A 19795-nucleotide genomic window follows, 5' to 3' on the forward strand; every position below is an offset into this window, starting at 1 on the left:
CGTTACAAAGCAGCTTATGCAGTGAGAAAATAGTGTTTTTGCAGTGATTGGTAATTAAGCTGAATTAATGACTAAACTGGTTTTATCTGCTCAGGGAGTCTTCATTGTTGGTCTCTGTTTGCCTTTGATTTTAACAAGTGCAAGAGGCTAGGTAGGCAGTCCACCTTGGGTACATCCATGCCATACTAGGAAGACAAGTTAAAATTGTCTTAAGAAACATAAATTAATATTTCCTGGCTTAACTTTTGTTTACAATTCCAACCATAGAGCTACATAAATGTTTGCTATTCAAGGACGAATGTTCCTAATATTTTTTTAATGAGGGTGGGTGTGAAATAGAGACACTGGACATAGTGTTCTTCCATAGGATTTAAAAGACTTAAGTAGAAGGAATGGAAATATAATGTAATCTTTGCTGCTTGGCTTTGGGAGTAGTAATAGCTAATGGCTCTTCTCTACCTGGCATCCAGCTTTCCATAATGACTATTATTAATAGAACCAAACTGATCATGAGGCAGTCTGACTATCTCCAGAGAAGGTCTATGATGGGATTTAACTCCATTTACTCGTGCTGCCTGGATATGCCCTTGGGTACACCTATTCACAGAGACATTTAAAAATAAGAAAGAAAGAAAAACAATCCACTAAAAAGATAAACTGCCAACTGTATTTGAAGAAAGGTTCCTGTTATATTTTCTTCCTCTGTAAATTTGGCTGTTTTTTAAAATATATTTCTATTGATTTCAAAGAGGAAGGGAGAACGAGATAGAAACATCAGTGATGAAAGAGAATCAATGATCTGCTGCCTCCTGTATGCCCCACACTGGGAATCAAGCCCGCAACCTGGGCATGTGCCTGTGACGGGAATTGAACCTAGGACCTTTCAGTCCATAGGCCAGTGCTCTATGCACTGATCCAAACTGGCTAGAGCAGTAAATGTGTTTTATCCTCCTCCTCCCCGCGTGTTCAGTCTTACCCAGTTATTGTGCTCAACAATGTAGTGATTACAAAGGTGACTAGTTAAGTCACAGGCCTTGCCAGTAATCTTGTAGGATGACAGGGCCATAGAAAGTATTAAGAGAACCAACTAAAATGCTATGATTCAGCATGATTCAGGATTTCTTAAAATTTGTACCAGTTGAATAGCAATACTTGCCAACTCTTAATTTCTGCTAAAGAGCTCAACTGCATGTGTATGCCTTAGCTTCTGCTGATAAAAGGAAAGGAAATGGTATATATCCTTTAAAACTCCTCCATGTCTTATCTCAGCCAGCAGGAAAATAGTCTGTGTGACTTGGAATGTTTGCAGCTAAAGTTAAGAAAAATAAATTGCTTCCACCTATCCTGCCCGCTTCTGAAGCAGAAACATAGTTTACTGAGCTAAATCTTGAAATAGGCATCAGTTATACTAATAAATAGCTAATAGTATAAAGTTTTATAACAGTGCCTAGCATAGAGTAATATCTACTCGTGTTATCCATTATGATTGTTATTATTACTTATTGAGCGCTTACTATATGCCAGGCATTGTTTATAGCCTCTTTATTTTATTATTCTGTTTTTAAATATGTTTTTTATTGATCTCAGAGAGGAAGGGAGAGAGAACATCAATGATGAGAGAGAATCATTAATCAACTGCCATCTGCATGCCCCCTACTGAGGATCGAGCCCACAATCTGGGCATGTGTCCTGACCATGATGTCCTGGTTCAAAGGTTGATGCTCAACCATTGAGCCACACCAGCCAGGCTATAACCTTTTGATATGTTTTCACAAAATCCCCATGAGGAAAAAAGTCCAGAGGATTTAAGTAATCTGTTAAAGGTAATAGAGTAAATAAATGACAGGACACGCTTCAAACTGAGGCAGAATGCTTAAACACAAAGCTTCCAGCGTCCCAGTAGTTACTGAGACCTAATCCTACAATTTCCCATTGACTCCTTAAAATGATATGTAGGGAATACTAACGAATGATAAGGAAAATGTGAAACACTGATGAATAACTTAGCATTCCACCCTGATCTGTGTGGCTCAATTGAGCTTCAACCTATGAACTGGAGGATTGCTGGTTCGTTCTGGTCAGGGCACATGTCCAGGTTTCGGCCCAATAACTATTCTTTTTTTTTTATTGTTTTGTTGCTTAAAGTATTACAAAGAGTATTACATATGTCTCCTTTTTTTCCCACCCTTGACAACCCCCTGGCCTCCCCTACCCCCCAGTGTCCAATAACTATTCTTAAAAAAATAACTTAGTGTTCCATGTTGGCTTTGCGCTCTGTGACCGCAAATTGAAACTGTCTGTACTGCTGCAAACTAACTGGTAAGAGAAAAACTTTATTTTCAAATAATTTTAAAGTAAAACTACCCATTCATTTTCATTTATTTATTTTGTCCTCACGTGAGAGAGTGTAAAGGAGGGAAGGAGTGAGTGGGGGGAGAGAGAGAGACATCCATTGATTAGCTTTAACAGGTGCCCTGACCTGGGTGGGGATCAAACTTGCAACCCAGGTACATGCCCTTGATAGGAATTGAAGCGGGCCAATGCTCTAACCACTGAGAAACTCCAGCTAGGAAGATGCATTCATTTTTAAAAAGTAATTTCTTATTAAGCACTTACATTACTGAAACTTTGAAATAGGTAGAATAGAAAAATGTGTTTAAATCATTTCCAAATACTATTTTGACAGGATGTCTTAAATTATTCTTTGAGACAGTATTATAAAATGTACAATTTTATCATGTAGCTCTCATAATTTACAAAATAATGTAATTGATTTTCAAAGATTAAATCGACAGCTCATATTATTGAGTGAATTCGAATCTAAAATCAAGAATATTTAGTCTAATCTCAGAGTATTTAGTCTAATCCCCTCATTTTAAATGAGAATAGGAGACCTATAGAGTTGCAGAGTTCCTACAAATCCCAAAAAGAACTGATTTTTTTTTGTTGCCGTGTTTTAACACACATATCATAAGGGACTGTTAGCTATACTCATAACCTGATTAATCCAATCGCAGTGGTGGTAAGAAAAGGAGAGTCAAAATCTAATCTATACATTTGTTTCCTATATCTCCAGCCCTTTTCTTTGGAAATTTAAACAAATGGACATTTTGTTTATAAATTAATCATGTGTTTGGAAAGGATGAATCAGTAATCAATTTCTCAATCTTGAGAGCTGTACTCAGACTTCAATTTAAGGAACATTAACTTTAGACTGTAAATTTTTTTGCTAGGAAAATATCTTTCAATTATGCATTGTAACTACAAAAGAGAACATTTGAATTTATAGACCTGGCAATAGAATGGCTTTTAAGCAATTCAAATATTAGAGATATAGCTAATGTTCCCTTTAACCTTCTTCACTCCAAGTCCCACATTTTTTCTTTCCTCCTGATATAAAAATTATGTATATCCTCCTGGTCTATTTTATATATATATTAAAAATTATTTATATATAAATACATATCAAACCCTACATAAACAATTAAAATTTTACATAAATAGTATATCTGTTTCCTAACTTGTGTTCCCATACATTTACAAGAACATAATATCTACAAAGCAAAGACTTTGTCTGGCTTTGTCTATTTTCTGCTGTATGTCCAAGGTTCTAGAACAGCTACATATAAAGGAGAGGCATTTAAATATTTTCTGAATAGCCGAAACCAGTTTGGCTCAGTGGATAGAGCGTCGGCCTGCGGACTGAAAGGTCCCGGGTTCGATTCCGGTCAAGGGCATGTACCTGGGTTGCAGGCACATCCCCGGTGGGAGATGTGCAGGAGGTGGCTGATCGATGTCTCTCTCTCATTGATGTTTCTAACTCTCTATCTCTCTCCCTTCCTCTCTGTAAAAAATCAATAAAATATATTTAAAAAATAACAAATATTTTCTGAATAAATAAATATCAATCTGTACTTTGCTTCTCAAGTTTGATATTGTGCTTCTTTTTTAAAAATCCTCATCCAAGGATATGCTTATTGATGAGAGAGAGAGAGAGAGAGAGAGAGAGGGGGGTATTGACCAGGTTCAAACCCTAATCCTAGGTATGTGCCCTGACTGGGAATCAAACCCACAATATTTCAGTGTACTGGATGACACTCCAACCAACTGAGCCACACCAGCCAGGGCTGATATTGTTATATATATATCTCTACACTAATAAAAGAGAAAAATGCAAATTGGTGTCACTCCACTACACCCACCAGCCAATCAGAGCAACTATGTAAATTAACCCAACAAAAATGTTGGTTAATTTGCATACGCAGGCGCAGAGGAGCGAAGACTGAAGACTGAAGAGGCTTGGCTTCTCTCCTGTGGCAGCGGAGGAGCCAAGCCTCGCTGCGGCTGCAGTGGAGAAGCCTAACCTTGAGGCTTGGCTTCCCTGCTGCGGCCGGACCAAAGGCCTGGGTCCCGGGTGCCAGAGGAAAACCGGTGCCAGCAGCCAGGGGAAGGAAGACCTATTGCACGAATCTTCATGCAATGGGTTTCTAGTGTATGTATATATATATCATCTAGTTCACTATTTTTTCTGCTGTATATTATAAATATATTATATTGTATTTAGCCATTCACCTGTTGGAGGACATTCATGTTTTTCTATATGGACAATGTTGTAATAAGCACCCGTGTATACAGACCTGCTCAGGACATGTGGAAGAGTCTCCCAGAGTATACAAACCCAGAAGGAAAATGGCTGGGGCAATGAAAGGTGTGTATTTTAAATATCTCTGGTTGTCTGCCATATTACTCTAAAAAGTGACCATACCAAATTATACTCTCAGCAGTGGATAAGGGCATCACGTTTTTGAAATTTATGCCAACACTTTATATTGTGAGATTTTTTGCCAATCTAATGGATGAAATAAGCTGTCTCTTTTTTTGTTTGTTTTTATTGAGATAATAGTAGATTCACACATAGTTGAAAGAAGTAATACCAAGAGATCCACATATCCGTTACCCAATTTCCCCCAATGGTAACATCTTGCAAAAGTATAGTATAATATCACAACCAGGATATTAAAATCGATACAGCCCACCAATTTTGTTCAGATTTTCCCAATTTTACTTGTATTCGGTGTGTGTATTTTATTCAGTTCTATACAATTATATCTCATGTGCATGTAGATCTGTACTCAAGGTGCAGAACAGTTACACCACCACATGATTCACTCCTAATTGCCCTTTTACAGCCACCCTACTTTCCTCCCACCCTCTCCTTCGTTCCTAATCCCTGTTCTCCATTTCCAAAATGTTGTCCTTTCAAAAATGTTACATAATGGAATCATGCAGTATGTGACCTTTTATGATTGAGTTTGGTCACTCAGCATGCTTTCCTGGAGTCATTGAGTTGTGTGTATCAACAGTCCATTCCTGACACAGACAATAGGGTGCTGAAGACCTGGGGCAGGGGTGGGCTGGAGGGAGTAAAATGGGGAGGGGGGACATATGTAAAACAATAAAGATTTATTTAAAAACAAAAAACAGTCCATTCCTTATTATTGAATAGTGTTCCATGGTATGGATGGGCCAGTTTGTTTAACTATAATCCATGGAAAGATTCATACTGTTTCCAGTTTGGGGCTATTACAAATACAACTATGAACATTCATGTACAGTTTTGGGGTGTGAACATGAATTTTCATTCATTATCTCATTTTTTCAATTAGCATTTCCCAGATTACCAGTGAGGTAACATATTTTAGGCTGTTCAAGTTTCTTCTTTTGAGATGGGCCAATTTTGCTTATTTTTTCTTCTATTGGATTATTGCCTTTTTCTTACTGAATTGAAAGAGTTCTTTATATGTTCTGGATACCAATCCTTTGTCAGTTATACGAGATTGTATGTGTTGACATTTTGGTGATCGTTGTTTTTCAAAGTGATGTGAAGTTTAGGGATAAAGAATTTCTGAAACTTGGATTTGGATTGTTAATGAAGGGACAGAGGAATTTTATTCAGGGAATGCCATTCAGAGCTGTCCACATTGAGTTTGAGGAGACTGCTACACTCCCACACTTTGCACCATCACTTTGCATCTATTAAATGCCACAATATGCTTAAATGGTGCCATGTTGAATGCTAGGCAAAACATAGCAAAACTTCTTCCTGCTTCAGGACAGATGCCATGAGCCTTTAGATTATTTTTAAAATCTTTTTTGTGAGCCTTTAGATTTGCTTTTAGCAAACCCTTTGCTTCATTTGGGGGAGGGGGGGCGGGGAGGCATTTAGATGTATTCACTGCATCACAAAACCATGGGGTATTTTTTTTTTTTTTTTAGCATTTTGACCATCCCTCAGAAACTGCTGACATCATGATGTACTCCTTCACTGGTATTTCCATTTCCCCGGCACTGCAGCCAGAATTTAGAATCCTGACTCACCCTTCAGCCGGCCGCAGAGAATGCTCATTATTCTGGTATGGTCAGTGCTCACAAAGTGACTTTGAAAGGGGAAGTCGTTTTTGAACAAGCTAACGTCAGTATGATTTCAGGTAATAGTTTTTTTCTTTTCTTTCTCATCTGCTTATTCTTTCTCCCTTGATAGAAGTAGAAGCCACACTTCTGCAATCCTGGCCCCAAAGCTGTGGGTTATACACACTGGCCTGGGCAGTAGTGTCCTGAGCTCAGTGAGCTGTCTTTCCCATTTGCACTGAGAGCACACTTACAGTAAAATGGCCTGTATACCTTCACTCATTTTACACACCCTCTATCCCCCACTGGTCTGTTCTCTGTACCTATTAGTTCATTTTTTTTGTTTTTGTTTTTTTCAGGTTCCACATATAAAGGAGATTGTAGGGTATTTGTCTTTCTCTGTCTGACTTACTTCACTTAGCATAACGCCCTCAGCGTCTGTCCATGTTGTTTTAAATAGCAAGATTTCATCCTTTTTTATGGCTGAATTCTGATCCATTGTATAGATGCACACTTTTTCTCTATCCATTCATCTATCAATGGACACAGATTGCTTCCCAACTTTTCTCTTAAAATAAGAAAAGTGTGAGTTAATTTAAAAATAAATGTGAATTAAGAGCAGAAGTACAACAAAATGGAAACAATCACAAAGATAGTGCACAATGATGGGTAAATTTGGCAAAAATGGAGTGGATGGTATGCAAGTGGAACAAGTGTGGAAAACCCAGTGACATCTAACGGAATATTTAATGGTGGAAGAGAAGAAACGAAGTACATATGTGAGTAGCATTTTCATGGCCTCTCAACCTAATACAATTTGGGCATCTGCCTTCAGATTCTGACAAGCCTTAGGGATCACCTGTGTAATGTATGTGATAATTATGGTAAAAGAAAAGACCTTCAAAAAATAGGCTATCACCATTAAAAGTAAAACACAAGATTGTCTTCTCCCTTGAAGATGAAGCTGTTGAGTAATAACATTTTGGCCGCTATTCTTGAGGAGGAACAATGTTTTTAAGTTTGGGGAGAACTGAACCAAGTGTCTATTTCTGATTCCTTTTCTGTTCAGTCTTCGAGCAGAAGAATCTGGAGTACAGGGTTTTGCAGACCATCTGTTCAACCAGTTTTTCGTGTTTGTTTGCTATTCTGAGGAAAATGTCCGTAGGGCTGTTTATTGGGGTGAGGAGGGGAGTAAAGGGCTAATAGAAGGGATACGGGAGAGTTTCAATTTCCAAATGATGTGTATGTCTTCAAAATTCAATGTAGGCGGTAGGTGAAAAGTCTCTTTAACCACAGGCATCATCCCAAGTTCAGAGCAACATCTGTCTCTGTGTGTACGCACACCTGCATGTAGCACTTTGCATGCCCTTGATTATTGGAAGATTGGAAGAATAATAGGAGGTAAAGCCTCATGGCGATGAATCATACCAAGGGTGGTAATGGAGCCTCAAGAAGACCTAAGACACAATTGGAGGGTAAAACTTGTCTTTGATTTCTGCCCCTCTTCTTTTTCAAAATTCCCTTTCCCCTTACTATTATCTTTCTACTCTTCTTAGGTAATGGTCCCAGCTGAATAAGAGCCAATAAATAACTTCCTGTTGGGAGGTTAGGAGACATTAACCAAGGACTTTAGCTTTTCATGGTTTCCGGGTGCTTCTTGAAGACCTCATTCCATTCTTTGTGGTAGATTTCACAGATAGGCTAAAACAGTACAGTCTCCGCAAGGGTCTTCACATCATAGCCACAGACCCTTACCTTTTCCCCCCCTACCCACTTTTAAGATCTTTATATATTCCTATATAAGGGATAATATAAAACCCAGTAATACTGGGTTATTGTTTAGGGACATAAATGATGAAACTGTAGTTTAAGATTCACAACACAGAGAACAGATAACACTGAAAAGTAAAATCATAGGAAGCCTTTGAAAACAGGTTTTAGTTTAATTATATGATTTTAAACTATAGACTCTCCAAGGTCAAAGGTTGGCAAGGTCTGACTAATTTTTATTGAGTAAATGAGGATTTCATTTTTCCTCTTGGCATCATGCCTGAGATTGCCCAAATAGAGCCAGCATTTATTATACCTCACTCTAAAGTTGCTAAGACAAGGCATTTTCCATAGGCTTTTCCTGTTTTCTTTAAATACCTTCCAACCTTGATTTGCTAGTGACAACATCAGTTGGCATGTGTTTTATGCTGGCCTTTGCAATGATATAGTAAAGCAGAATCCAGAATCAATGTTAGTACAAATAGAACTACCACACAAAGGGGAGGGTGATACTTACCTCACTAGAGAGTTGTGAGTTTAGAATAATGTATGTAAGAAGTACTTTTTACACTGTAAATTGCTATCCACGTTAGTCATGATTAGAATATCAGAAAACAACCCATAGGCCCTTACAAAGAGTAATTATTCGAGGTCATTTTTATTCTACGTGACAAAGCAGTATTCTCCAATATTTTTGGTCAGTTAATCATTTTGACAAAATACCTCAAGAATTGCTATCTCATTTACTCTTAGTATGCAATCCAAGAGTTTTATTAAAATGAATGGGAAGAACAGAGCTATTTTTAATTTCTAGCTTTCACTAACCTTTTGCTAGGAAAGAGAAAAGAGAATAAAAGAAGTATGGAAAGGAATTCCAAGTACAAGATCAACAGTGATTAGATTCTTTTTTTTTTTTTTTTTTAGTAAATAGAATCTTTTTAAAAATATATTTCTTATTGATTTTTTTACAGAGAGGAAGGGAGAGGGATAGGGAGTTAGAAACATCAATGAGAGAGAAACATCGATCAGCTGCCTCCTACACACTCCCTACTGGGGATGTGCCGCAACCAAGGTACATGCCCTTGACCGGAGTCGAACTTAGGACCCTTGAGTCCGAAGGCTGACGCTCTATTCACTGAGCCAAACCGGTTAGGGCAGTGATTAGATTCTTGATCAACTCCCAACTTCTCCAAGATCAACAAGGATTAGATTCTTGAGGAAGCAACAAGAAGCCAAGTAAAGTATTAGGGAAACCCAGAAAAGGGCCCAGAGGTAAACTATGGACTTTGGTTGATTATGATGTCACTGTAGATTCACTGACTGTAACAAATGTGCCCCTCTGATGGGGGATATTGATAGCTGAGGAAGCGGTGTGTGTGTTGGGGGTAAAGAGATATGAAGGAATTCTCTGTACCTTCTGCTCAATTTTGCTGGGAACCTAAAAGTACTGTAAAAAATAATCTCTATTTTAAAAAATTGCTCTGGCCAAATGAAACCCATTAAGAGTATGGATTTAGCCCACAGACCACTGTTTAGCAACCTGTGACACATTTTCTAGCTTTACCCCACACTTCTTTCTTGAGCTTGAGATCTGTATTTTTTTTCCATTAAAATTTGGATAAATTAACCTGGGTATTTCCACAGATGGCTCAAATGCAATTTGTATAAACTAGAATATACTTTACTCATATAAATAAGCAAAATGAAATCTGCTTCCCACCTTGAAGTCACTGTCAGTTACAACCCATCTGTTTGTCCAGATTAGAAGCTGTGGAGTCATCTGTGGCCCTTCTCTCTACGTTATCTCTCACCTCCAATTCCTTCAGTAAGTCCTTGAGCATCTTCTAAGTGCCAGTACTGTGCTAAACACTAAGGATCCTATCTAATAAAAGAAAAACATGGTAATTAGCGTATGACCGCTACCCTTCCCATTGGCTAATCAGGGCACTATGCAAATTAACTGCCAGCCAAGATGGCGGCCGGCAGCCAGGCAGCTTAAAGTGAACATGTGGCTTGGCTCGGTTCAGTGACGGAGGACTCCAACGTTCCCCGCCTGCCGCTGCAGGCCTCTGAGCTGCAACTCTAAGCAACTATGTTACAAATATAGAAGCTAAACAAACCCCAGAAACCTGCTTTAGTCAGCCAGGCTGCAGCCAGCAGGATCGCAACATTGTTTCAAATACAGAAGGTAAACAAAGGCCAGAAACCTGCTTTCAGCAGTGGAGGCCTAAGAGCTGGAGCCAAGCCTCTGAGCTAAAGCTGGCCCAGAATTTTTAAAAAAAAGCAAAAAAGGAGTGGTTGAGAGCTTCAGTCCCCCGCCAGCCTGGAAACAGCCCTCAGCCCCTCACCCAGACTGGCCAGGCACCCTAGAGGGGACCCCCCCCTGAAGGGTGTGTGACCCGCTGCAAACAGCCATCATCCCCTCATCCAGGCTGGCCCGGCCCCCCAGTGGGGACCCCCACCCTGATCCAGGACACACTTCAGGGCAAACCAGCCGGCCTCCACCGGTGCACCAGGCCTCTATCCTATATAGTAAAAGGGTAATATGCCTCCTAGCACCGGGATCAGCGGAGCCGCGAGGCCTCCCAGCACCGGGATCAGCGTGACAGGGGGCAGCACCCAAACCCCCTGATTGCCCTGCGGCTCTGTGTGTGACAGAGGCCATAACCTCCCTATCACCCCTGCCCTGAGTGTGACAGGGTGCGACCCCCAAGCCCCTGATCCGCCCTGCTCTGTGTGTGATAGGGGGGGGCGCCGCAACCTCCCCATCGACCCTGCCTCGAATGTGACGGGGCGGTGCCCCAACCCCCGAATCAGCCCTACCCTGAGCATGACTGAGGGTGTCATTGCAACCTCCCGATCTGCCCTGCTCTGTGCATGACAGGGGTGGTGCCCCAACTCCCCAATCGGCCCTGCTCTGAGCCCAACCAGGGGCTGCACCTAGGGATTGGACCTGCCCTCTGCCACCAGGGAGCAGGCCTAAGCCAGCAGGGAGTTATCTCCCAAGGGGTCCCAGACTGCGAGAGGGCACAGGCCGGGCTGAGGGACCCCCTTCCCCCCGAGTGCACAAATTTTTGTGCACCGGGCCTCTAGTAAAAATATAAAAAGATTCAGTCTAGACTCTGGAGGAGTTTATGTCTATAGGTGGAAAGGATAGCTATTTACAAAACAATATTAAGAACTATAGTACACTTGTTTAAATGCTGCACAACCTTTTTAAATCTGAAAACAACCTTAAGAAATAGTTATCGCCTGGCCAGCATGGCTTAGTGGTTAAGTGTCAACCTATGAACCAAGGGGTCATGGTTTGATTTCCAGTTATGACACATGCCCCGATTGTGGGCTCGATCCCCAGTAAGGGGCATGCAGGAGGCAATGATTCTCTCTCATCATTGGTGTTTCTATCTCTCTCTCCCTCTCCTTTCCTCTCTGAAATCAATAAAAATATATTTAAAAAAGAAAACAGTATGGAGTTTCCTCAAAAAATTAAAAATGGATCTGGCCGAAACCGGTTTGGTTCAGTGGATAGAGCGTTGGCCTGTTGACTGAGGGGTCCAGGTTCGATTCCAGTCAAGGGCATGTCCCTGGGCTGCAGAATCATTTCTCAGCCCCCAGTCAGGGCCCCATGTGGAAGACACCCAATCAATGTGTTTCTTTCACATCGAAGTTTCTCTCTCTCTCTCCTCTCTCTCTCTCTCTCTCTCTCTCTCTCTCTCCCCCCTTCCCTTCCACTCTCTCTACAAAAAATCAAGGAAAAAATATCCTTGGGTGAGGATTAACAATAACAACAAAAGGCTGTGGTACATTTACACTATGTACACTATGGAATACTACTGGGCCATACAAAAGAGGGAACTCTTTCCTTTTGGGACAGCATGGGTAGAGCTGGAGAGCATTATGCTAAGTGAAAAAAACAGTCAGAGGAAGACAAATGCCATATCATTTCACTTATCTGTGGACTCTGATGAACAAAATAAACAAACATAGAAACAGAGTCATAGATGAAGAGAACAGTCTACAGCTGTCAGAAGGGAGGTTGGGAACTGGGTGAAAAAGGTGAAGCGATTAAGAAAACAAAACAAAACTCAGAGACACAGGCAGCAGCATGGTGATTACCAGAGGGAAAGGGGAATGGGGCAGGTAGAAGAGAATAAAGGTGGATAAATGGTGGTGAAAGGAGACTTGGCTTTGAATGATGAACACACAATACAATATACAGATGATGCAGTATAGAATTGTACACTTGGAACCTATGTAATTTTATTAACTAATGTCACTCCAATAAATTAGATAAAAATTTTTTTTTAAAGAACAGGCCCTAAGTAATGGTGTCTGACTCATTTCCTAGGAAGTCCCGCTCCCACACCTCCCCTCCTTATGGAAACTACACTTCCTAGGCTCCCTTACCAGTTGGTTCATAGCTGGGTTCAGCTAATAGAACATTCAAGTGGGAGACTGACTGATAGGAGGAAGTGAGAGGCCAGGGTATTTAGCCCTTTCTCCCTCTACTTGGGGGTGAAATGGGACCTGATGTTCCTCTGTAGTTCTCACTCCCCACTGGACATCCCCTCCCTCTGTGGGCCCATTACCCACCAGGTAGCACCCACATACCAGTTCCCACAATGACTCAGCTTCTGGGCTCTAGTAATACCACCTCTAGTTTTAGGAGCAGCATTGATGGGAATAATATACTTGGGAATATAATAATAAGTAATCTTCTGGGTTTCCTCAGTGTCTCCTGCTTAGCTTCCCAGCTATTCTATCACCCATGTGACCAACCCCTATTAAATTGCCCCTATTTAAAATAACTATAGTGGGTTCAATTTTCCTGACTGGATTCTGGCTGATACCCATGGCAATTGTTCAAAACAGGTAAGCAGTGAAAGGATAACTCAGCAGGCTTGAGGTGCTAAACTCTGCACATTCCAAGAAGGACTTGACTGACTTCTGGGACACAACAGAAACCCTTAGAACAGTGGTTCTAACCTTCTGGCCCTTTAAGTACAGTTCCTCATGTTGTAACCCAACCATAAAATTATTTTCATTGCTACTTCATAACTGTAATGTTGCTACTGTTATGAATCGTACTGTAAATATCTGATATGCAGGATGGTCTTAGGCATCCCCTGTGAAAGGGTCTTTTGACCTCCAAAGGGGTCGTGACCCACAGGTTGAGAACCGCTGCCTTAGAATATCCCACCCAGGGCCTTGGGCTATGCCAGAGAGCTTATGCTAACCATGTGATTTATGGTGAACACCTGTTTTTATTTCCTGAGGCCAAGGACCATGCTGTTTCAGTTTGACTTGGGGATGGGGGTAATGGAGACTGAATACCTGTGGTCTGTCATGCCGGTGCTCCATGCCATTGTGACTGACCCTCAACAAAAGCCCTAAGCACTAAGGCTCAGGTGAGTTTCCCTGGCTGGCAGCATTTTGTGCATGATATCACACGTTCAGTGCTGGGAGAATTAAGCACTGTCTGTAGCACTCTTTTTTTTTTTTTTTTCCGCGCGGTGTCTGTGCCTCGCGCAGCACTGGGGACAGGCAAGGCCGCCCGCCCCCCGGGCCGCCAAGCGCTACTCTACCCCTCGGTTCTGGCCACCGGGAGCAGAGGAGCTCCAGGCGGGCAAAGCTTGAGGGGACTGTAGCACTCTTAAGGACACCTGGAAGCTCACACTTATCTCTCTTAGACTCTGCCCTATGCACTTTTCCTTTGCTGATCTTAATCTTTATTCTTTTGTTGTAATAAACTGTAACCATGAGAATAATTGCTTTTCTGAGTTGTATAAATGCTCTGGCTAGTCACTGAACCTGAATGTGTCCTGTTGACCCCCAACACACCAATTAAAAAGGAAAGCTTTTTTCCCTCACAGACAAAATGACTAAGGCCCCCAGAACATAAGTAACTTACCTTAACTGAATGCAGGTTCTATTTGACTCTAAAAACCTGGCTCCTGTCATCATGTTGCACTGCCTCTTGTAATGACAGACCAGGGGGTTGAGGAATGTGGAAGCATAAAGACCACTTGACTGAGAATTTGAAGTAAATGGCTGGTAAGGACCCTTCTGGCTCCAACAGCTTATAAATCCATAAGTCAATAGCACCTGCTGAAGTCTTAGACTAAGCAATTATTTGCTTGTCAGAGAGTGACTGAAGGTTTGTGTGGGTAAGGCCACTCTAGCTGTAGCATGATGGAGGCTATTGCAGAAGCCAGGGAGACAGGCTAACAGCCTGGACTGGGGGGGTGCAGTGGGGAGGGACAAGCAACAATGCAGAAAATGGGCTACTGGGCATATCCACTGGGAATCTTGTTTCTATCCCTCCCTATACTAAGTAGTGTTCTAGGTTTCCCGGTTCAATAAATAAAATTGGCTAATTAAAGCCAAAAACATTGGCATCCTCTTTGATCCTTTCCTTTCCCTTACTACACCCACCCACAGCAAATTGTGTCAATTCCACCTCCAAAATATATCTGAAATGGATCTGTGGTAGGCAGTTACACAGACATGAGCAGAGCAAGGATGATGGGCCAGGTACAGAAGGTCACCAGGGGAAAGTCATGGATGCCTCGCAAAGGATAACTGTAAGGTGGGACCTCACCCCAGGGTGACCTTTCCTCCACTACCATATCACTAGTCATGCAGTTCGGACCCCCAGATCTTTCCTCCCTAGAGATAATATCTAGGCCTTAGTTATAGTTCAGCTCCAGGCCCATAAAAGCAACAAAACCAGAGTGACCCCATGGTTGACCTCAGGACCAGCTGCATTGGATAATGACCCGCTGTCCTGGTGTAGACCAACCAATCAGTGAAGACCTAGATCCTGAAAGGACACACCTGGAAAGCTGCTGAATATTCTATTGAGACCTCCCCCAAAATCTCTGCTCTTAAACCCCTTAGCACAGAGAACCCAGCATGTTCTCCCTCCTGGGAGCAGGCCCACTTTCTCTTCTCCCTCCCGCCAGGCTCCTTACCTTTACCTTCCTCACTCCCAAACTCCCGGGGCCAGCTCTTCCTTTGCCTCTATAACTTGTTTCCTAAGCCCATTTCTTCCACAAATTACTTCTTCTACCTCTGTGATTTTCCAAATAAATGTTCTCTTTTGGTTTGAGTCTTGGCTCTGAATCCTTTCCTAGCCAGAACTCAGGTACCGAGGTTTATTATATGAAATATATTCCTTCTATATTTATACAAGTATGATTTGTGCTCACTCCACCACAGATCGTGTGTGTTTTAGTTGTTGATGTAAAGACAAAATTGTTCTGGGGGCCTCCTGACTACAAAATCTCCAGGTCCAGGCTTAACCTAATGTTTACTGTGTCCAGGTGTTACGGTTTGTATAAAGAAGCTTACCAAGGGATGAGAGCAGGCCTCAGAGCTCATTATAGGCACTCCCTTTTGGTTTATTAGACCGTCATTATTCTTTAGTCTGCTGGTGGGTGGAGATGTTCTAAACCCTTTCCATTCACTGTCACAAGTTTCAGGTGAGTCATTTAATAACTTTTCAGCCACACCACCTTTCCTGGAGGGTGGAGAGAGCCTGCAGATGATTGCTTCTCCTCCTCCTTTGTAGTGGCAGGAAAACTCTCAGTAACTTTGCAGCCCTGGGACAGGCCCGTTAGACTTACAGTCACACACACAGAGAAGGGCAAGATGTATGTTTGTTTCTTGGGAACTGAGGATCCACAAGAAGCTGATTTACCCTCAGACTCCCAGTTCAGGGTGCTAACATAACACAAAAAGAATATCATACGTCTGCACACAAACACTGGTTTGACTTTAAATGTAATGTTGGTTTTTTGTGTTTTTTTTTAGTAAATCAGGGATCAACATGAAGGGATTTCTTATTGCAGAAAAAGAATAAACATGGAGTTACTAAGACCAGGGCTGGAATCTGAGCTCTGACATTTGTTTATTCAACTGCTATTTACTGAGCACCTACTATGTGCCAGGTGTCAAGGAACTGCCTTAGCAGCTAAAGGGGGAGAGAGAGAACAATAGACAAGTGTGATGGTTAATTTTGTGTCAGCTTAACTGGGTCATGGTGCACGCAGGTATCTGGTCAAACATTTTATTCTGGGTGTTTCTGCATGAAATTAACTTTATTTTTATTTTTTTAAATATATTTTATTGATGTTTTACAGAGAGGAAGGGAGAGAGATAGAGAGAGTTAGGAACATCGATGAGAGAGAAACATCTATCAGCTGCCTCCTGCACATCTCCTATTGGGGATGTGCCCGCAACCCAGGTACGTGCCCTTGACCGGAATCGAACCTGGGACCTTTCAGTCTGCAGGCCGACGCTCTATCCACTGAGCCAAACCGGTTTCGGCTGAAATTAGCTTTTAAATTAGTAGACTGAATAAAGCAGAGAATCCTCCCCAATGTGGGTGGGTCTCATCCAATCAGTTAAAGGCCCGAATGAAACAAAAAGGCTGAATAAGAGGGACCTACACCTGCTTGACTGCCTTCTGAGTCAACAGCTTTTTTCCTGACTTTGGACTTGATTTGAAACATCTGCTCTTCCTGAGTCTTGAGCTTGCTTGTCTTCAGACATGAGCTCTCTTGGTTCTCAGACCATTGGACTTTGACTGGAACTAAATCACTGGCTTTCTTAAGTCTCCAGATTGCTGACTGCTGACCTTGTGATTTGCCAGCTCCCATAACTGCATGAGCCAATTCCTTATAATCAATCTCTCCCTCTCACACACACATTTTATTGTTTCTATTTCTCTGCAGAACCCTGACTAATATAACAAGCAAACTAATGATCATTTGGACAGTGACAAATTTCCATGAAAAAATAAAACAAGATCATGGTAAACAGAGGGGTGGTACTTTAACTACAGAGGTCAGAAATGCCTCTCTGAGAAGGTGGCCACTCAGCTGAGCCAGATTGGGAGAGCAACAGCCATGTAACATATTCTGGCTGCTTTTTGTCCCTAGTTTGCTATGTGATCTTGGGTAAATGCATATATGCTTCCCTGAATTTTAGTTTCCTGGTATTTGTTTTGAGAATCAAATGAGACAATGTAAGAGGATGAGTTAGTATTGTGTTTGGTCAAAAGTAGTGGCTGTGCTGAAAGCAGTTAGACATGAGCAGAGCAAGGACGATGGGCCAGATACAGAAGGTCATCAGGGTGGAAAGCCCCAGGTGCCTAGCAACAGATAATTGTAGGGTGGGACCTCACCCCCAAGGTGACTTTCCCTCTCCTAGCATATCTGCTGGTCCTGAGGTTTGGACCTCCTGACCTTTCCTCCCTAGAGATAAATCTAGGCCTCAGTTGTATTTCAGCCCCAGGCCCAGATAAGCAATAAAACCAACCACAACTGATATACAGCTCCACTGAATAATGACCTGGTGCTGGCCAATCAATCAGTGGAGACCACAACCCTGAATGGACACACCTGGAAAGCTACTGAATATTCTACTGAGATCTTCTCCTAGGACCTCCTCTAAAATCTCTGCCCTTAAAACCCTTAGGATGGAGAACCCAGTGTGCCTTTCCCTTCCTCCTCCCCAGGCACATTACCATTAGCTTCCTCACTACCACGCTACAAGGGCCCTTCCTTTACCCCTAGAACTTGTTTGATAATCCCATTTCTTCTAGGAATTACCTTTTCGACCTCTGTAATTTGCAAATGTTCTTACAGTTTGGGTCTTGCTCTGAATTCTTTTCTAGCCAGAACCTTAGTACATACCAAGGTTGCTGAACCCACGTTTAGTCTGACCCCACTGGTCAGACAGCTGGTGCCATTCCAGCCGCCTACAACAGCTGTAAAAATGTCAGTTTCTCTTCCCGGTTTTTCACTAGGGGCAATGATTGGTAAATGCTGACACTAAAACAAGCTGGGGAAGTAGCACTGACATGAATTTCTAGAAGGCAGTATACAGCACACCCTTTGACAAAGGAATGTCCTACTAGAATTGTAGCCGAGGGAAACAATGGAAAACAGAAACAAAATGTATAACCAAGATGTTCATCATGTTATTTACACATGGAAAAACTGAAAACAATTAAATTTCTGGTAGGGGATGATTTAAGCAAACCTTTACTAAAAGTGAGAGTTTTGAAGTTAAGTAGACTTGGGCTCAAACTTTGGCTCTTCAACTGCATCCCCTGGGTCACTTTGGGCAAGTCATGCCATCCTGTAAGCCTCAGTTAATTTGGAAAACGGAGATAACAATAGTACCCCTACCACTCTTGGGGTTAAATGAGAGTGCTTGTGCAACATATAACACAGTGCTTGGGAGCCATCAGGGGAAAATGCAAGTAAAGTGAGATTAACTTTTAAAAAACAAATTATATGGGGGGGGGGGTAATCACACATTTGTAATACCTTAATCAATAAAAGAAAATTTAAAAAACAAATTAAGTAGAGTGAAACCTTGTTTCTCTAACTTAATGTATTCTGGAAGGCTGTTGAAGTGATTTGTTTGAAAACTGAATCATTTTTTTCCCATTAGAAATAATATAAATAGAATTAATTTGTCCCGGACTCCCAAATGATTCCGTTTAACCTTTCTTATACACAGGACATGTCTAATCATGGTTTAATTTAGAAGCACTTCTTAAGTTTATCGAACCACTCCCTACTAGCCTTAAAGGCATCACTTTCAGCTCTCCAGGGATGTCTTTCAGGTCAGTATGTAGCATCTTTGCTTCACATATCATTTCCTACCAAATGCTATCACTGGCTGCTTTTCTTTTTTTTTTTTTCTTTTTAAATAGAAGTACCTCTTTTTATTTTTTCAATTGATTTCAGAGAGAGGAAGGGAAGAGAGATAGAAACGTCAATGATGAAGAGAACCACTGATTGGCTCCCTCCTGCACATCTCCTGGTGGGGATTGAGCCTAAACTCCCGTCCAGCCTCCCCAACCCCCACCATGTGCCCTAACTGGGAATGCAACCTAACTGCTTTTCTAAGTCTTTAATTCCCTGTGGTCATTGTTTCTTTCACACTCTTGGCAACATTAGCACTCTTGATGGCCTCTTTCTGTTCTAAAATTGTGCTAACTATTGATTTCCCCAGCAACAAAAGCATTCTCTTCCATGTTGCCTCTAAGACACCTTTTGTAACGCTGAGGTATCAGCTTGAAAGGGTTGTCAGTTTGAAAACCAAAGTTTGGTTCAAGACATTTCTTTCTGTGAACAACTTGGTAGAGAACCAAATTGTTTAAGATGGGAGACATTTGAGAAACGAGGTTGGACTGAATACACTAATACTAAAGATTGCTTAAATTGATCTATAGATATTATCAATTCCAATTAAAACCCAGTAAGTGTGTTTATGGAACGAGCTTTATTTGGAGGATTCATGTGAAGGAGTAAAGGCCAAGAAGGGGCAAGACATGCCCCAAGGAGAATAAGATGGAAGGACTTGCCTACTAGATATTGATATCAACACTTACGATACAGAGGACCAGGGGGTGTGGCTCAGGGTTTGAGCGTCGACCTATGAACCAGGACGTCATGGTTTGATTCTCCATCCTCAGTGTGCAGGAGATAGTCAATCAATGATCCTCTCTCATCACTGATGTGTCTATCTCTTTCTCCATCTCCCTTCCTCTCTGAAATCAATAAAAATATATTTTAAAAAATAAAAATAAAAACTG

Source organism: Myotis davidii, unplaced genomic scaffold, assembly GCF_000327345.1.
Source record: "Myotis davidii unplaced genomic scaffold, ASM32734v1 scaffold526, whole genome shotgun sequence".
NCBI classification, from domain to species: domain Eukaryota; kingdom Metazoa; phylum Chordata; class Mammalia; order Chiroptera; family Vespertilionidae; genus Myotis; species Myotis davidii.